This window comes from Capra hircus, chromosome 9, assembly GCF_001704415.2.
Source record: "Capra hircus breed San Clemente chromosome 9, ASM170441v1, whole genome shotgun sequence".
NCBI lineage: Eukaryota > Metazoa > Chordata > Mammalia > Artiodactyla > Bovidae > Capra > Capra hircus.
This window is the reverse complement of record NC_030816.1, coordinates 39,788,590-39,803,457: the sequence shown is the minus strand read 5'-3', so window position 1 is coordinate 39,803,457 and position 14,868 is coordinate 39,788,590. Positions and strand designations below refer to the sequence as shown.

General features: G+C 36.4%; 1 protein-coding gene across 4 annotated transcripts in view; it reads right to left on the bottom strand.

Moving 5' to 3' along the window:
- The window catches only part of MMS22L (MMS22 like, DNA repair protein), a 122,117-nt gene that overhangs the window by 55,192 nt on the left and 52,057 nt on the right, over positions 1 to 14,868 (bottom strand). The gene's annotated exons all lie outside the window — the stretch shown is intronic.

Here is a 14,868-nt window from a genome sequence, read left to right as displayed (position 1 = left end):
ATAACACAATTCTTTTGAGAAAAATCAGTATTTTTCTTTGTGAAGAAGGTACACATCGAGTTAAGAGTTTGCTCCTGTAATTCATCATCTTTCAGAACGTGAGGTTACATTAGGCTTCAATCACCCCCTATCCTACTGTTCTCAGCATTTGGTAATATAGATAGTAGAGCTAATTTTCTGTCATTCAGGAAGAACTGTTGGATCACTAAACTTGTATCATCATCACCTCTGAAACACAGTAAAAATCACTGTTAGAACCAATGGTTTATTAGGTCGAACCCACCATCAACAATGTCAGCTCTGCCTGGTCGTGTTAACAGGAAAATGTTTTACGAGTTCCACCACTGGGCATCAATTTAACTTCTAGCACCAGCTACGCTGTAAAACCGTGAACGTAATTTATATGGTGACCCGCGTGTGTGGGAAGCAATATCTAGGTGAAACTTCTCACAGTCTGACAAAATGCTTTGATTTGCACCATTCAGATGATTGAGCAAAAAGAGTTTAAGCAATCACCACCAATAGCCTTTATCTCCAAATGCACTAAAAATTTATTACTCTATGAGTACAACCTATTGCTTTAGAGCTAGGCTTGATAGAATAGAAATGATTGGATAAATATTACATTTTCAACTGGTACACATCTTGTCCATTAGGTTTAAATATTGGACAAGCTATGTGTTTAAGATAAACATCAGTCTTAGCTGATTCCATCACACAGTACATTTAGAAAGCCTCCAAATGTTTCCATAGTAACATTTTTGTGCTTACACATAGCTGAGGATACATGTTCACTGCCAATTAGGAGAAAGTAAATGGAGAGACCACTGAACTCTTCTTAAACAGTATACCTTTGTCTTTTACTTAGCACTTAATACAGCTGACAGTATTTACACATCTATTGCTGTGCATGTTATCAACCAAATAATCACCTGAGTAGGAATGAACATAAATACATGGCTTACTTACCTATCCTAAATACAAGTTTACGGTTCAGGCCTTCTTAGAAATTTTAAACTAGCCTAGATTTCATACTCCGCAAGGCTTTTCCAGTAGCTACTTCTGTGCATGAAGGGAAAGGTATTTACCTGGCAACCTCTATCCACCTGCCCAAGATTTAGACACCTTTAAAAATGGCAAGGGTGTTTCTGATCTATAGGTGCAGTGCACAGCTGTCATGATTACTGCACCACAGCTTTTAAATATTCTAGCAGCATGGGAGGGATCCCACACACATAATCTTCAATGTCTCTGGGTTCTTGAGCAACTATAGTAGCCTTGACTAGTGTGATTAACTCAGTGTTATTTGCTATTATGTTCTAATTTGGTTTGCTTAGATACTGCACGGTAAATAGTATCTCCATTTGGTGGCGAAAAAAATGGACTTAGGTTAAATGACTTGATCAATAAATAACAGAAGTGGAATTGTAATCCAGGTGCGTCTGATTCCAAATCATTTTCCTCTATAAGCCATACTGAAGATCCCAAGTCAAGATGAGACTGCAGTAATTAAAATCTTACACCTGAAGTTTTCAATAAGTGCCTAATAAAATAGTAAAACAAAACTTGAACACACACAAGATTATTTATAATTGGTATATCTTTATTATACTCCTAATCACCAGTCTTCATTCACTGAAGAAATATACTACTAAGCAAGGGATCACCAGGCAAAATGACTACTGGTTATTAACTCTGGTAGTTGAACTCTTTAATTAAGGTTTCCAGCCTTGCTTTCATGCATTTTGTTTGCCATGCTAATAATAATAATAATTGCAGTGTGCAAAATGGATATAAAACAAAAACAGCATTTAGAAACAGATCATCCTATATTCCATACACAAAGCCATTTGTTACGGTACAACTAGAGACTTAAGCATTTAACTTGGACTGTCTAGCAAGATCTTTTAAACTGTTTTTCTTATCTTGTTCTTCACAATTAGAAACTAGAAAATCCCACCTGTCTAGAAAGAAAAAAAAAAAAAGGTTGTCTCTTCTAGGGTTAACAGATGCTTTTTGTAAGATTTTAGGTAAGATTAACCTTTTGCTCACAACAGGACTGGTTATTGGTTTTATTTTTTTTTTTAGTGTCTTTCACTCAGGTAAAAATCAATATAGAGCGAGACAAAGGGCTCTAGAGGGTCTGGCTACACCAGCTTTGGGTTTGGCTCTTGCACAATTCTACAACATGCTGAAGCTGGGAAGGATTAGCCTGCTTGTGTTGAGTAAACCGATGATACTCAATAAACAGTTTCTGTTGTAAACCCCTTAGGACGTGCAAAGCCACACTAGTTGGCAATAGACCAGATAAGCTGCAGAACCAGCTGTAATCTCATTTAGACCTGAGCTGATCCTCCTGTCCTTTCATTCCACAGGATCAAAGCAAAGCACTGAGGAGGCAGCTGTATTATAGCGGCTCTGCTCGCTGGATGCAGCAAACATTTCATAAATTCCACTCCTTGAAGCAAGTCTCTACCTAATCTACCCAGAGCTAGGACAATCAATGAATTTCTGAATTCATTAGACTGATTATTACAGGGTAAACCAGTTTCTCTTTGGAGAAATGTGATGACTGCCTGCCAACTTTATAAAGCGGCTTCTGTTTCTGACCTTGCTTTTTTCTTGAGGGGCCCAAAATGCCTCCCACAGCAGTAAATAAAAATGGTTTAAAATTTACTTAGCTCATTATCTTTAATGCATATTAACAAGCAAACAATAGATGATGCCAAATTCCTCCCGCTGTCATAGTTGACCATCATTCAAATGCATCCAAGCTTTAAGAGTGGTCCATAATTCCACGTTCAGTGACATGGGGGCAGGGAATGCCAACCCTTACTGTCATACAATACCATATGTCAGCCAAAAGCAATGTTCAGAAAGAATTTATAGAAAAGGTTTCTGAAGTTTGTTAGGAAATATTACTTAACACTTATGTAACTTTTCTATAAAGCAACACAACTTTTAAAGCATTCCGAAGTGTGAAGTATTTCAAATAAGTGTTTCTTCTTCCCTTTCGACAGAAGGACACCATACTATCTCATTTTACTGGAAATTTCCTTTAAGAGAAATTTAAATTTCATGTAACGGTTCTTTAAAAAGTAGTCATCATCCCCAAATTTAAAAGGATACTAACTGGATTCATAATGGGTTCAGAAAAGAAGGCTATGGGTCACAGATGACTCCAAATAGTAAACATGAAAGAAGTGAAACCCCAAACAGATAGGCATGGCTATATAAAAAACATCAGCATTAAAAAAGAAAAATCAGTAATTTAATGCTGAAAGCCAAGAGTTGAGGGAAACCCTACGAAACATCTAGTCAGAGAGTTGGCACAATTTTTTTGGATAACTATTTCTGCCTTGCATACCACATACACAGTCACCTGTAAGCAATGTAAAAACCATTATTAGCTCAATTTGGCCGTACAAAAACAGTCTGTGGGCCAGACTTGGTCGGCAACACCTTGGTTCACCAACCCCTTCTGGTCCAAATTACTCACTTTACAGGTGAGAACACACGGCCTCCAGAACGTGAGTTCTTTTTGTTAAGTGTCAGCATCGCAGTTCACATCTACTGCACCCCACTCTAGGGTGTTTCTATTGCTTCCTGACATTTTTCCAATATTGCTTCCAGGGGGAGAAAAAAAATGGTGTGAAGAATCTACTATACTTCAGAAACATTTGAAAAAGGTTAAGCAAGAAAAAACCGGGACTTGTCAATCCACACAGTGCACCCAGTGATCACAAAGACTGATTCAATCACTTCCAAGCTAACAAATTCTGCATCGAATGGTCTGCCTCTCTCAAATCCATTCTTCAGACATAAAAAGGTCTCATTTAACATAATCACATAATAACAGCAAAAGTAATAAATATCAAAACCTTAACTCTTCTAATATTTGCAAAATCCAGATCTTGGTAATAATAACACCACGATAGGAAACCGCAAAACTGTATAATTATACTTTAATTGTATTGTGAGGCATGCATTAATCACAAAGTTTAAGTACCAAGGATAGAATTATAATAATTCTGTAAAACAAATTTAAGCTAGCTAAGTAGGTCAGAACCACTAACATGCAACAGGAGACCTCTGGGAATTTATCAGTTAATGGCTATTTATGTGCAAATGAGTGCCCTCCAACCCTCCAAAATCCTGTGTAGCTGAAGGGTATTTCTGTTAACCAGGAGCACTGCTTAACTGCCGAGGCATAAATTAAACCATTTTATTGGAATGATTTTTAATTCCTCGACTTTCCTCTTACCACGTTCCCCCCTACCTTTCTCGAAGCACAATTCACAAAACATATCTAAAGTAAGAAGAAAAAAGGAGGTGGCCAGAGAGTTTTCAAAACTGGTCTCTCCTGTCATCTACATGCGCATGTACACTGTGCCTTCAGTAAAATTAAAACATTTCAGACACATCTTCCAAAAGAAATTTACACTCTCAAAACACTACAAGTTTCAATACAACACTAGACTAACACATCTTACAATGATTTAAAATAAATCCTGTTCTATATCCTTATATTTTTATCTTACAGAGGACAAAGAAATTCAATACAGTTTGCATATACCATAATTTTTTTCACAACAGTCAAATGATATACCTTCAAAGTAAACTCTAAGGGGTGGGACATTAGCTTATTCCTGTTTCTTTAAAACAACCCTTTACTGCCTCAAAAGAAAGTGAAGCATTTGGGTGGGGGAAAGGCAGAATAAAATTTCTCAATGTGACATTAATGCAGTTAAAAGAGACCACTGAATATCCATTATTAGGACCATGCCAAACTTACTCAAATACAGAGGTAGCATACGTTAGCGACTAACTTCTATATTTTGTGTGGAATAACTGTTATGTAAATTAGTTTATTAATATAGCGGAAATTTTAAAATTTCATTTTGTGCTAGCACTCCCTTCCGTCATTAACTGACAAATAAAATACAACCTAATGCTAACTAAAAGACGGAGAGACCAGGGTAAGACATAGTCTCTTTAAAATCACAGTATTTTATAGCGGAGGTAAAACTTCAGCAATTCAAGCTAGAGGCAAAAAAAATACAATACTTGTGGGAACTCTCTATTTTAAACATACAACTAGTAAAAGTTTGTGGTAAACTTCTTCCAAGAGATAAGAAAAAAGGTTCCACTCATCTTTTCATAATTGAATTTTCCAGGGTTGTAAGTAAATTATAGCCGAGCAGATGATTATATCAAGTTTGCTTCTGATGAGTCTGCTTTGAAAACTGAATTCGGAGAGCGATCATCAAAGGTATCAAGGGCTCCACTGGACAATTATGTTTGCATATGAAACAAAGAACAGAAGTCTCCAGCCTAATGCCATGTGTTACACTTAAATGCATAATATGCATGAGTCATAGAAATTAAGATGCATTTATAGCCTGAAAACATAATTTCATTACAACTGTCTGCTTTTAGGAAGAAAAATATTAACTACAAAAGATAAAATTCTAACACAAATGTGACTATCTGTTAAAAGTCATCGCCCTACTTCAAAAGGGAACTCTCAGAAGCTGTACCATAAGGACTCTCTTGGATACCCCTCTGGCCCCCACTATTTCTATCCTTTTTGGGTTGGGATAATACAGTGTTCATGCCAATCTTCCAGTCACAGGCAGATTTTCTGTCAGATCTCTGTGTACCCAGCACTGCCCTAAGGCTTAATTAACCCTGCCCAGAGATAAACAGGACCTTTTCTGATTGCAGAGACAACAGATACATAGCCAGTCTGCTGAAAAAGTATCAAAATTAAGAGGCAGGTCTCATATTTGGACAATCCCCTTCAAAACTGCGTAAGAACATCACACAAGGAAGAAAACTGTGCAGGTACTGAAGTCACTGAAAATTACAACCTCTGCATTTACATGGCTGAAATACCAGATGAAACAGCATCATATTAAAGGTTTTTTTACATCCTTAGGGTAATGAGATCAATACTACCAATGAAGGAAATCACAGACTACAGAACAAATGAAAAATTTCGGCAGTCTGGAAGAAGTCGCTAAACCTAAAATGTCCATAATAGCTCAAAACGTGGCTTTTATATTATCGCCTGATTACACAGCCCCAGCCTGGGTCATCAGATCATTCCTTTCCATTATTCCCTCTATCATTTAGTCCTGACTTCAAAACTAATGCTCTTTGCTACCATACTGCATTTTTAAATCACTTTTTAATATATTTTATATTACTAGTTTAAAAAATAAAAGCAAAAAACACCCACAATAGCTTTCTACTTAGTTTCCTTAACTTTTTAATCCATCATGACAGAATCATCAAAGACTTACTGAGCAACATCATATATTAGGCACTTTAACTGGATACCTAGTACTGAAAATTAAAATACAAATAAGACAAATCCCCCACCCTCAAAAAGTATCCCTCCGGTGAAGAGGATGGACAAAGACAGCTGATGGTGTTTCAAGTGATAACCACTCTGGGTGATACAAATATGTAATAAGGCACAAGGAAGGAAGCCACTTGCTGGCTGGCTATCCACCTACCTTTCACCCACTCAGCCTACTTAGTTAAAATTTGTTAATTCTTCAAAGTTTTCTTCCCTGCATAGGAAAATGAGAACTCAAACTGACTAAAGCTCCTTATATACTAGAAGCTTTCATCATATATGCTGTTTAGTAATGAACTCTGGCTGGGTTATTATGCCTCTACCTTAAAAAAAAAACCTACACAAAGTACCAACCTAAGTATTTAGTAACTTATTTTTAAGTTGACTAAAACCCACCAACTACCGGCCAAAGTAAAAATATTCGATAATATTTGCAGTGCTATAAGTTGGTGCTAAAGACAAGTGTTTCCTTATGTCATTCTTTTCTGTATTTTTATTTTGTGCATGCTACATGAAACAGGGGGATAAAAACAGCTCTACATAAGTAAAATAAAAAAATAAAGCCAATTAAGGAAGTTCTAGTTTTATCATGTTGATTCAGTTCAGTTTAGTCGCTCAGTCGTGTCCAACTCTTGCCAACACCAGGCCTCCCTGTCCATCACCAACTCCCGGAGTTACCTCAAACTCATGTCCATTGAGGCAGCGATGCCATCCAACCATTTCATCCTCTGTCATTCCCTTCTCCTCCTGCCTTCAATCTTTCCCAGCATCAGGTGGCCAAAGCATTGGAGTTTAAGCTTCAACATCAGTCCTTCCAATGAATATTCAAGGACTGATTTCCTTCAGGATGGACTGGTTGGATCCTTGCAGTCCAAGGGACTCTCAAGAGTCTTCTCCCACACCACAGTTCAAAAGCATCAATTTTCCATGCTTAGCTTTCTTTATAGTCCAACTCTCACATCCATACAGGATTACTGGAAAAACTATAGCCTTGACTAGATGGACCTTTGTTGGCAAAGTAATGTCTCTGCTTTTTAATATGCTGTCTAGGTTGGTCATAACTTTTCTTCCAAGGAGTAAGCGTCTTTTAATTTCATGGCTGCAGTCACCATCTGCAGTGATTTTGGAGCCCCCAAAATAAAGTCTTTCACTGTTTCCACTGTTAAATCATATTTCCATTTATCAACTTTAAAAAGAAAAGCAAATTTACCCCAAAATATTAAAGCATTCAACATATAATTGATAGAACCTGAAACAGTGAAGTAAGCTAATCCAAGCCTTTACCCTTCAAGTGAAAGAACTGAAATATGGGTGTCAGCCTGAGGTCCCACTGAAGTTAGAGTACTAAAAGATCTTAGTATCATTTCACATCCCATCTCAATTTGCTTCTCCACAGAAATTTAATGTATTCTGAGACCAGCAGTCTCTCCTAAAATGTAAATATTGTATCAATGAGTATTTGAGGACCTAAACAATGTATTTAATATGCAAGACTACAGGTGAACATGAACAGGGAGCAATTTTAACTTTTTTCACTGACTTTGAAACTTTGTATTAAACATGAACTGAAACAAGAGTATGTAAGTTCAGTTCAGTTCAGTAGCTCAGTCGTGTCCGACTCTTTGTGACCCCATGAATCGCAGCACACCAGGCCTCCCTGTCCATCACCAACTCCCGGAGTTCACTCAAATTCACATCCATCGAGTCGTGATGCCATCCAGCCATCTCATCCTCTGTCGTCCCCTTCTCCTCCTGCCCCCAATCCCTCCCAGCATCAGAGTCTTTTCCAATGAGTCAACTCTTCACATGAGGTGGTCAAAGTACTGGAGTTTCAGCTTTAGTATCATTCCTTCCAAAGAAATCGCAGGGCTGATCTCCTTCAGAATGGACTGAGGATTCTCTAACTTCCCTGATTCCAAAATAAAAGGTGTAAAACAAGAGAAGTAATGCATATGAAAATTTAACCTTCTGCACTCTCTGTTGTTAGTATCATTATTCCAATGGGAATAAATATATCCATCTGCTCTGGACTGAACTGTATCTTCCCAGATTCATATATTAGGAAGCAGTTAAATTTAAATGCAGTTATAAGGTTGGGGCCCTGACCCAATAGGATTAGCATCCTTGTGGGAAGAGACCACCAGAGTCTCTCCCCTACCCTCCAATAATGTACCCACAGTTAAAGGTCATGCGAGCACACATGCCTTCTCACTAGTAAAAAGAACTCTCACTAGAAATGAGTAACGCTAGTACTTTGATCTCAGACTTTCAACCCTCAGAACTGACAGCAAATAAATTTCTCTTATTTAAGTGAGCTAGTCTGTAGTATTTTGTTATGGCAACTTGAACAGACTAAGACATCATCTGCCCAAAGTTTTTAAAAGGTTATATATTTAAATGATAAAAGCTTCCAGTGCCTACTAGTCGTAACCTAAATGAAAAATGTGGAAGAGCATCCAAAAAGATAAGACATATGACTATGACTCTATCATGATATGAGACATGACTGTTATCAGTCCATATGAAAATGGGAAAACAGAACCATGTTTACAATCTCTAAAGTAGGCAAGATGGACTTGTCTTCTGGGAAACCTGGATATAGAATTACATCTCGTCACAAAACTCACACTGTAATGCTAATTCTGAAAAGCCTGGACCATTAGTTTGGCCCTACCAAACTACCAAACCTACCATTTTACATGTGTAATCTTCAAAATATAAGAAAACACCATTCATATATTGGATCAAACTAATGGTTCAGACATTTCAGAATTTGGAAAAGAGCAACTGTGGAGATATAAAAATGTGGAACCATTAAATAGCTGTTTCCACTACACTATAGCTCTACAAGCATAGGATACAGCTTCATGTACACAGAACACTTGTTAGTTCAGTCCTGACACAGAAAGTATCCAAGAAATGTATGCTGAATTGCACTGGAATTCCTCCCAGAAAACCAATAGAAAAAACTGTCAACTGTTAAATATGTGTATGTATATATACATAAATATTTTTTAAAGATTATGACACTTATGTACATAAAAGCCTTAAAACTTCTATATATCCAAAAGGAAATGTAAAATGCACATTTCAATGCATTTGAAACATACAGGATGTTCCTAAAGTTGATGTATTTAAGCCATTATATGTCATCTGCTATGGTAAATTAATATTAAAAATCAAACAAGGTTCCTTATTGAGAGGTCATTAGAACAATCTCTCATTCAGTGTTACAGACAAAAAGAAAAATTCATTTTATAATAAAATAGCTTTACTCTCTCCCAGAATAAGAAAAATAATTTTTTCTTTCCCCACTTTTTCCTGAGGGCCTTCCTCTCAAAGCTTGCCATCATTTTATTTAAACCTGGAGTGGAGGTTGCCTGGGCCAGACATAAAACTGTTTTCCATCCCTTCACTATTCTATCCTGGATTCTCATTTCTTGAACCCAAGATGTTCCTTGTTCTTTGCTAAATCCTTTGTTTTCCTGTAGGACGTTTTCTTTGGCAGTATATCTCAAAAGAATAAAACCAAAAGAAAATAGATGGTGACACAGCTGTACACAGCATGTCTGGTATGACAGCATTTATGTAAACTTTTGAAAATGCACAATGCCAATACTACATATTGGTTTTAGATTCTATTTTGTCACGTTAAATTAAAGTGTGCTGTACTGAAAAGATCAAAGTTTATAGAACATTTAAAGAGGTGGGAAGAAAAGATACATTAAGGTTTCAGAGAATGGGAATAGGAAAAAAATAGATGTCAGACAAAAAGAAATGCAGAAAAATGTATCAATGACATAGTACTGTTATTAAAAATTCACCAAAGACCGACCATTCCATATGCTTATAAGTGGCTAAGTTATTTTTATTAATAGAGGAACTATGTTAAAGATGTCAAAAACCATATGAAAAACTTTTGAACGAATATCCACCTAAGCACAAGCTGCTAAACACTTATAATGTCTCTCCTCTAATTTTTCTGCCACCAATCAGCTATGAGACACAGTGTGAATGACTTATTGCCAAATAATCACATACAGAATTTCATACAGGGCAATATCAGAGAAAATTCTGTTAAGTGATGTAGAAGAGTTTTAAGAAGAGTCTCTTCAACACTTGTGCATCGATCGCTGTGTTATTTCTTTGTCTGTATGTCGGCTTCACTGCACTGTGGGGCACTTGAGAACAGTGCTCTGTTTTCAGCATCTCTGTTTCCTCCAACATCAGCCCAAAGTCTGCCACAGCAAGTACTTTCTGGGCACTCAGGAAAGGAGGATTGACTGAAAAATATAGTTATTTCTGTTTTATGCAAAGGCGCAAAACTAATACAGTCAAAATTCTCTAAGTTGTAAGAAAAAAAGAGGGGAAGAGAGACACTACAAAGAAAGAATAATTCCTGCTTTCACTTTAAAAATAAATAGAATTTTTTTCAGGGAATAAAATTGAACTGATTGTGAGAATCTTGGAGTGGGAAACTCTGTCTTAAATTTACTTGTAGTGTAATATATTCTTTCACCTCAGTTCTCTGAAACCAGTGGATAAGCAGCAATGGTAATAAAAGCAATCATCGCTTAGGTATTCTGTTATACATTTGACTTATGTTATCTCTTTGGGGCTTCAAACCAGTTCTTTAATATATTATCGCACACATTTTACAGATTTGAAAAATTGAGGTTCAAAGAGATTACACAACTTGCTGAAGATTAAAGTGAAAGAAAAGTGGCAGAGTCAGAATTAAAATTCACATCTGCAACCTTTTGAAAAAAATACAGTAATATTTTTTACTATAAGCAAAGGACGTAATTGTAATTCCACGTGTGATTGATAGAAATTAAAATGAGTGAAGTGGGAATGTGCTCTGCTGGTTTTGATGCTTGATATATTAACTCACAGAACTACAACTAATATCCTGAATAAACTGAGCAACCTAAATTTTCAACCAGGATCTTGAAAAATCAAGAGCCAAGCCAACTTAAAATCACCTATAACTCCTAAATGTTCACAGGGGTTAAATAAAGTTATTTATACAAAAAGAAACTATGCAGTCTTATATAATATGTGTATCTAGAGAGATGCCTTTGATATCCCTTTCATTTAAAAAAAAAAAAAAACTCAAGTTGTAGAAATTTCCAAGGTATAATCTAATCCCACTTAAAATAATAGGTGGTAAAAGAAGCAGTATGGATAAAAGGAGAAGCAACAGCAGTTTAGAAGAACATTCCACAAAGTGTTAATAGTACTTCCCTTTATGGGAGGTAGTTGTAGGAAGGGAATGACTTTTATTTTCTACAGCATACAATTGTACATTATTTATATTCTTTAAAGGATAGGTGAATTTTGATAATATAAAAATAACACGGAGAAGCACTAAAAACCCTCTCTAGAGGCTTTGAGTACTTAACTTATATTGAAAACTTTACAAACTCTGCAAGTTTTCTATCTCTGTAGCTTTCTATAGAACTATAGTCTGGTTCCAAAGAGGGTAAAAACCTTTATTTTTCTAGTCTAAGATTTTCTACTACTAATTGAAAATTTGCTTCTGTAGAAGGTATTGAATTATGTATTTTTTGTTGTTTGGTTGGTGGTGCTACCTAACCATCTCGTCCTCTGCCATCCTCTTTTCCTTTTGCCTTCAATCTGTGTAAATATAAACCTTGAAAATGATTAAATCATGGCTCCCAGTTCAGTCACTCAGTCATGTCTGACTCTTTGTGACCCCAACTGCAGCATGCCAGGCTTCCCTGTCCATTGCCAACTCCTGGAGTTTGGGCAAACTCATGTCCATTGAGTCAGTGACGCCATCCAACCATCTCATCCTCAGCTGTCCCCTTTCCCCATCTCCCAATTAAAAAACAAAACAAAACTATGTCTAAGGCTCTATATTTTAAACCTAATCGTTTAAAAAGTATCTTCCACGTATAATCAAACAAATCCACGAAGATCAAAGTCTCGTTTACAATGTTGAGAATGGTACCTTTAGAGTTGTGCAGTGTACAATTTGCACAACCGTTCTCAAGAACCCTACCAAGAAACTCAAAGAGACATTCATCACAACTTTGTATCTACTGGAGAAAATTTCAAAACAGTGTAAATTTTTACCAGTAAGAACTGGTCAAGTAAACTATGAGAATATTGTGAAATCACTAAAAATAATGTAGATGTCACTGATACGGAAAGTGATTGATGATACATGAAGTGAAAAAAAGCAGACCACTAAATAGTACGTAACCCCATTTTTTTATTCTAATTTTATATCATAAACATAATAGTCTAACACTGATTCTTTTTTTTTTTAATCACAACTGCAGGAATAAAATGAAACAAAAGTATTCCTACATCATAGGGTTATGCTGGGTTTGCTTTTTTTTTTTTTAAATCATTTGACTTCCAGGGAAAAACTTTTCCTTCCATCCCATCCCCTCCTTAGGAAGGAGATTTATGCAACATAAGCTACATAATCAAGAGCATTTTTCACTTCGTACTGATATTTTTATCAGGTACCTTGGAAACTGTGCTAACACTGGTTGGTAGTCTGAATTAGATTTTGAAGATTGTTAGTAAAGTGCTGTTATTTATAAAAATACATAATTGAGACAGAAACAAACCCAACTGAGGCCCCTGAATGAAAACTACTACAGGAAGAGTATACAGGGCTTTTTTGCTCTGGGTGGATTCATTTCATAAATGCATTAACTCTTGGTTAACTAGAAAATTTTTGAAAAACTGATTTCTCAGTAATAATGCAATTTACTATTAAGTATGCTCTAAAATACCATTTTCCCTTGCCTCCTATCATGGGCAGCTTTTCATCACCAAAGAGTTCCAAATTCCTGGAAATCTATAGAGGATGCTCTTTTCTTCGTTATCTTTTACTGGTTTCCAGGAAAACTGCCGGTAGGAGGCAGCAACGACTGGTGGCAACGGCAGCGGCTTCACTCTGCACAGTAGTTAGCTGCCGGCTTCATTCTTCTGTTATTATAGAAGCAAGATGACACTGTTCTCTAATCCAGCCAAAGCTGATAAGTACCATCAACCTGTCACTTCCTACATTTCAAATTCTAACATCACAGCATCAAAGAGTTTTTACATTTCGATTTCTTTTGCTGGCAGCAGCCGGTAGCCTCTCATTCTCCCACGGTGTTCTAATGCTGCATTTGCACACCGGGGTTACTCCCAGACTGAATAGCAGGTCATCCCCTGCTCACTGAGCTCATCTGTGGCCCATGTGCTAGGCAATTTAGATCCAATCAGCCCTTATTTAGCTCAAGAGTAATGAGCAGCATAGTGACACAGACTTAAGCCTGACCCTCAGGATACTGCTCATCAAGCAGTAAAACTGTGACAAAATCATTCATCTTCCACCCGCTGGCAAGAAATAATACTCGCACTCACTGTATTACTTTTCAAGATAAAAAAAAAAAAAAGTCCTGAATTTTCATGATGTGAGACATTAATTTGCAGAAAGCTGAATTCCCTTAAACCCCCCTGTTGCTATGAGCTCACCAGGGGGAAATAGGCCTTAGGAGACTGAAATGGAATAAAGAAAATTGCTCTAGCTTTCTTTTCATTTTAAATAAGCCTTAAATCTGACAAGAGATATCCTAAAGAGAGAAAAATATATATCTTGTAAGGTAAAGAAGAAACAATTGAAATTAAGAGTTCCAAAGGCTAGTTTCACTCCTTATAGTTGTTCTCAATTTTGTTAAAATATAAATAAAATTTGAAACAGAGCAATTACTTACCCTTCTCCACAAGGTAGATGGTGAAAGGTAAGGAACTGTTCCTTACAGGCCATATGATGGCAAAAGTAAATCCATATCATAAAACAAAAATGTATTCTGATGTTTTCTAAGAAACACAACTTAAAATAACTTTAGGGGAATTATCAGAAGATGGTGAGGATATCTAGGAACATTTTTAAACTATAATAACTCTACTTTTCCACAATTTATAGTGCCTTCTGAGGTCTTATTAATCTAAAAAGAATGGGATAATTAAGAAATGAGTTTCCTTCTCAGATGCATAACATCATTAAAAAAACCAGTGAGTGGTTTATTGTACTACACTTATTGAATGTAAATGCTTAAATTATTACTTGCTTCCTCACTTGTTTCCTCTGAGCACTTCCCTTTTAAAGCCAAAAGCCACAACAGTAGTTTATCTCCTGAGTTTCTTAAGACTGGGTCTGCCTACTGAAATCATAATTTCAGGTCTTTTTATCCATTCCACAGTTGGAAACAAGTTAACTTCAGCAAACCCAACACAAATGGGATTTACCTGTCTTTAATATATTTATTATAACAACTTATCTTTGGTTTAAGAAACATAGCCCTGTGTGGTGCCATGAAACAGCACAGTAGCCAATGCCTTCCAAAGCCTCAAAGATCTGGGTGGTCCAAATACCTGGAATGAACCATGGAGTTCAGAAAAGGAATCACAGGCATGTAAGTAAGACTGGGGAAAGTAACTTTCACATCATCCCAGCATCTTTTGATTTA